The sequence below is a fragment of the Ursus maritimus genome, unplaced genomic scaffold, assembly GCF_017311325.1.
Source record: "Ursus maritimus isolate PB19 unplaced genomic scaffold, ASM1731132v1 scaffold_2, whole genome shotgun sequence".
Lineage (NCBI taxonomy): Eukaryota > Metazoa > Chordata > Mammalia > Carnivora > Ursidae > Ursus > Ursus maritimus.
In genome coordinates this window covers 93,224,491-93,230,532 of record NW_024424452.1, presented here as the reverse complement: position 1 = coordinate 93,230,532, position 6,042 = coordinate 93,224,491, and the positions used below count along the sequence as shown (strand labels likewise).

At 38.8% G+C, this 6,042-nt stretch overlaps 1 pseudogene; it reads right to left on the bottom strand.

The window, feature by feature from the left end:
- Positions 1 to 361: 361 nt before the first annotated feature.
- Positions 362 to 5,270, bottom strand: LOC103672532 (annotated as a pseudogene).
- Positions 5,271 to 6,042: the final 772 nt, after the last annotated feature.

Sequence of the window (6,042 nt, the reverse complement as noted above, 5' to 3'; positions counted from 1 at the left end):
GAAATTCATACTCTATTCACTGGTGTCCACATTTAGGCCTATGTGCTAGATTAGGTAAAGGACATGCAGATTTTTACCGTATATTCTCAGATGCTCTCAAGCAAGCAACTTTAAAGAGGATGGCAGCATTAAAAGTGGCGCTCCTTAACGCAAGGGAGAGTCAAGTCCTTAAATCAAGTCAAGATACATGTGCTGCCATCTGCTCTTCACAGTGACACAGCAATAAAATGCATAAATAAATGACTCACAGACCATAAGAGATTTGCCTAAATGAGTCCCATAAACAGATGCAAACAAGAACTGAACTATTGATTGATAACAATAATTAAAGCTTAAAATTTTGCACACGATCCTTAAAAAATTATGTAAGCCCTCCTCTGTCAGTGTTAATATGCTCATCATCACAGACTTTGGGGGGCCTGAGCACTGCATGGTTACTGAAAATAGAAAACATCAAAAATGTAACAGTATTTCAGTTTCAAATGTATTGAAGGTACTGCATTAACTTCAAAATGGAACGAGATGAACAGAGGAGCTCTGTGGGACACAGAGGAGGTGGGTTTGGTCAGTAGTCCCAGACAGTTTGATTAGTTCTACAAGGAGGTAAAGAAGCAAACATCCTGAAGGCAGAGTCACATGAAGGAAAACAATGAACCATTTGCCAGAAAACATAAGATATGTTCTAGATATTCTGGCGAAGGACTCCCAGCTCAGCCAGTGGGGTTCTAGGGTCAGGATGAAAAGCTGGGGTCAGGCCATGGTGGGTACTGACACTCTCCATTGAGGAGAGTCCAAAGGGACACAGGCTGGGTAGGGGTGCGAGGGGTTGGGGGGATCGTATAAGAAATTTCCATAGCAGGTAAATTTATCTCTCAACACCTGGTAGGGAGATGCACCATGGCATTACCATCCTTAACACTGAAAAATGCAAATTGCACTATTGATGAATGAATTAATAACAACAGCTAATACTTTCAGGTAGCACTTGTTTTGTGCCAGGCAGTAATCTAAGCACTGTACACACACTAACTCATTTAAAGTTCACCCACTGTGGGGCACCTGGGGGGCTCAGTCGGTGAAGCGTCTGCCTTCAGCCCAGGTCATGATCCCAGGGTCCTGGGATTGAGCCCTGCATTGGGCTCCTTGCTCAGCAGGGAGCCTGCTTCTCCCTCTGCCTGTGCTGCTCCCCCTGTTTGTGCTCTCTCTCTCTGACAAATAAATAAATAAAATCTTTAAAAAAATAAAGTTCACCTATTGAGCACCTATGAGGTAGGCCCTGTAATTATGCTTATTTTATATATGAGGAAATTGAGGCACAGAGAGATTAGGTGACATGTCAAGGTCTTACAGCTAGCAAATGGCAGGGCCAGGATGAATCAACCAATCAACTAATTAACAATCCAACCGTTTGTGATATTCTGTCTCAGCAGGCAGAAACACATTCCTTTTTCTACTCTAATAATGTAGAAATATACTCTATACAACAGTCTACTTCAGACCTCGGTTTTGAGTACTTGGTACTCACGTGGGATGTAGGCTTTTCCCCCTGCTATGTGGCATTTTGTGCTTATATATCACTTATAAGGCACAATGTTTCTTTCATTTTATCTGCCATTTCATTAAAACAGCCTGGGGTGTTTTATGTAAACTGTGCTCTTAAAGTGTCTTTAGGTTAGTTGGCCAAAACTGATTTGTTATTTTCTATTCATTTTCAGGATTATAATTAGTGATTTTAAGAATTATTTTTAATTGTTTATATTTAGCATAAATTTTTTGGTCTTGGAAAAATCTCAAACTTATAGAAAAGTTGCAAATAGAATTCAAAGACCTTTTCTTCCTGAATCATTTGAGAATAAGTTTCCAACCTGATGCCCCATCACCCTCTAAATGCTTTAGTGTATATTTCCTACAGACAAGAACATCCTCCTATAGTCCACAGCCATCACGATCACAAAGTTAACACTGACACTACACTTTAATCCTCAGACCCCAATTGTCCATTAATGTGTTTTATAGATCCAGTTCACAATCACACGTTGCATCAAAATGTCCTTCAGGCTAGAACAGCTCTGTCTTTCCTTGACTTTCATGGCCTTGACACATTTGGAAATGATGGGCCAGTTATTTTATAGAATGCCTCTCAAGTTAGAGTTGTCTGATGATGTTTTCTCCTCCTTAAATTCAGGTTATACATCTTTGGTAGGAATATTGCAGAAACAATGTTGACATCCTCTCATTGCATTCTTAGGTGGTGCGGCTTTTGATTTGTTCCTTTATGGCGAATGTCAGCCTTAACCATATGATTTAGATCGTGTCTGCCAAGCTTCTCCACTGCAAGCCTCCTCTTCTCTTTATAATTAATAAATATTTTATGTAGAAGCACTTTAAAACAATGTAAATTTATTAATTTATACTAGCATGGACTCAAAACTTCCTATTATATTCAGCGGGTTACCATCTCTAAAATAACAGATTATATCTCTTTGAGGCTCAAATTGATCAGTGGGATCTCCTTCAAGCTGGCTTGTGTCCTTTTGTTGTTGTTGTATTACTTTCTATTTATTTATTTTTTATTGAGGTATAATTAACATGTATCAATATGTTAATTTCAGGTATACAACATAATGATTTGATATTCATATACGTAAGTCTAGTTAACATCCATCGCCATACATAGTTACCAAAAAAAAAATTATGTGTGATGAGAACTTTTAAGATCTACTCTCTTAGCAACTTTCAAATATAGTATTATTAACTCTAGTCACCATGCTGGACATTACATCCCCATGACTTCTTTATTTTATAACTGGAAGTTGGTACCTTTTGTACCTTTTGACCTCCGTCACCTGCTTCACCTATCCTCACCCCTCACCTCTGACAACAACCAATCTCTTCTCTGTATCCGTGAGCTTGGTTTTTCATTTGTTTTTGGAGTTTCTTAGATTCCACATGTAAGTGAGATCGTAAGTGAGATCATGTGTATTTCTCTGTCTGACTTACTTCACTTAGCACAATACCCTCAAAGTCCATTCATGTTTTCACACATGGCAAGACTTCATTCTTTTCTGTTTAAGATTGATTTATTTATGTGAGAAAGACAGACAGAGACAGAGAGCAGTGGGGAGGGGCAGTGGGAGAGAAAGTCTTAAGAAGAATCTGGAATGAGCATGGAGCCTGAAGCAGGGCTCCATCTCGCCGCTGGAGATCGTGACCTAAGCCGAAACCAAGAGTCTGCCCCTTAACTGACTGAGCCACCTGGCGCCCCAAGACTTCATTTTTTATGGCTGAATAATAGTCCATTGTATATATACACCATGTTTTCTTTTCTTTTTTTTTGTACAGTATTTTCAGTTTTGCTTTAAAAATGCACACAAAATAAAAATTGTCATAAGCCGTTTCTTGGCTCTACTTGCATTCGGCACTCAAATGAGCAGCTTTCTTTGCTTTACCACCTCAACGAGTTCCTTGCATCATTTCATGCCGTCCTTCTTTGTCCTGCCAGGCACTGCTTCTGCTGTGTGTTCCCATCTCTCAGGTGTATTTACGGGGTATGTTTTCAAAGCTTGTTCCAGAAGCTTCTGTTCTTCTGTTGTCAGAGAGATGAAATCTGTGTGTGGACCTTCCAATAGTTGTGAAGGTGTTGCATTGTCTGCTTCAGGCACCACTCCATGTTGTTGTTGTGTTGGTTTTTTTTTTTTTTTCGAAATTTATCAAAAGTCTTTTTCTTTATGTCACCTTTTTTATGAGGGTCAAGTTTTTGAAGACTCTTTACTTTATCAATAACATCTTTGGCAGTTCTCTTGACTCCAGAAGAAGGATGTATGTTCATCCTTCGTACGATGTAGCAATAACTTCCCATGCTCAATTTGTTCCAGCAGGGAGGAGGTTCAATTAGTTTGTAATTGCAGATCGTCTTCTGACCAATTTTTACTGCCATTTCCACTTAGCCGGTTGCTTTGTCTGCGTTCTTAGACGCTGTTGCATGCGAGCTTCAGGTTTCTCTGTCTCTTTTTGAACTTGTTCATTTATTTCTTCTGCTTTTCCAGAGCAAGGCTTTCCTACTTCTTTAGTAGGTTGGTGTGTTTCATTCAAACACTGTAAGCTTGCTAGTTCAAGCCAATCACACATTCTTTCCACTTCTTCCATCATTTTAACCTGCTCTGCCTCATTGTCAGAAAAGTGATTCCAGGTCTTACGTGAGTTTCAAAGTTTTTGCCTTTCCTTTTTAATGGCTTTTTTCTGGATATCTTTTTCCTACTTAGACAATAATGCTTGTTGTCTAATTTCCTCCTCTTCTTTCTCTTTGGCTAACCAAACAGCTTCTAGCTCAGCTTGTCTTGTTTTTCTTTAGTTTTTCTCTCCTTCTGTTTTGCTTCTGCTTTGGCTTTCTTTTCTCTTTCTTTGGTGGCTTTTTCTTCTTCCTTAATTTTTTTTATCCTTGGATCACAGCATTATCAACTAATGTTCTTATTCTGTCCATTTCTTTTATTTTTCTTTGTGCCGTTGTTGCTCTGTTCTGCTTTTCAATCCATCTCCTCTCTTCATGACATTCTGTTTTTTCTTTTCGTCTTCATTTAAATAAGAAAATTCTCTCCAAGAATCAAAATTATACCAGAAAGAATGAAAGGCCTCTATATCTTCTAATGATGAATTCATAACACCAAGTTTAGGGACTTTTTTTCTTTTTATTTGACCATCTGGAATTCCTTTCAAACACTGGGGAAAACACATCAAAGAAAGTGTGCTTTGCTTCACTTTTGGGAGGAACCATGTTATCGAAAGTAGGATCTATGCTGTGGAATGCTTATCTTTTCACTGGTTCAGACAGCATTTCATAAGCCTTAGTTATGCAAGTGAAGTAGTCCTTATCTCTTTCTTTACTGGTTCACCAGCTGCTTTCCATTTGTCTGGGTGATGTTTTAAAACCATTGCCTTATCTTCTAGCCTTTGCGATCAAGTGTTTTCAACAAGGGAAACTCTTCTAACTGTAACTCTTCATCTTCTGACTCTTCTGATAACTCCTTTTATCCTCCAGTTCCTGAAAAGAGGCAGAAGCATTTTGTTTCTCCTCTTAACAAAAGCATCAAACCACGTTCCAGAGGTTGAGGCTGACAGGGTGTGGAGGCAGAGGTCAGAGAGTGGGTGACAGCGGTGCCATGGCTGTCTGCAGCGCTAGGCAGGAGCAGCATGAGGGCAGCAGGCTACACCACATTTTCTTTATCCATTCATCCATAGATGGACACTTTGGGGTGAATATATCTTTTCGAGTTAGGGTTTTCATTTTCTTCAGATAAATACGCAGAAATGGAATTGCTGGATCCTATGGTAGCTCAATTTTTATTTATTTTTTTTTTTGCAGAAACTTCGTTTTCCATAGTGGCTGCACCGACTTACATTCCCACCAACAGTGTACAAGAGTTACATATTCTACATATCCTCACAACACTTGCTATTTCCTGTTTCTTTCCTAATAGCCACTCTAACATATGTGAGGTGGTATCTCATTGTGGTTTTGATTTGCATGTCCCTGATGATGAGTGATGTTGAACAACAGGTGCAGGTACATTATATATTGGCCATCTGTATGTCCTCTTTGGAAAAATGCATATTCAGATCTTCTGCCCATTTTTTAATCAGATTGTTTTCTGCTATTGAGTTGCATGAGTTCTTTACATATTTTGGTTATTAGCTGATTATCAGATACATAATTTGCAAATATTCTCTCCCATTCAGTAGGATGCCTTTTCATTTTGTTGATGGTTTCCTTTGCTGTGCCTGTATCCCTTTGACATGGTCCTTCATTCCTAGAACACTTACTCTCTGGCTCAATAGGATGTCCCTGAAGTTTTAACTGAGCCCTGGAATCAGTCATCACTAGAAAGCTCTGATACTTTTTAGTAGAAAATGACATTTAGAAACCTGGATGAAATGTGTGCTCATTGCTACTGGGGTGGAAAGGGGATGCTACTGCAAGGCCATCATACATACACATCGCACATCTATATCTATTTCTTTATTTTATCAATTTAAGTTATTATATTC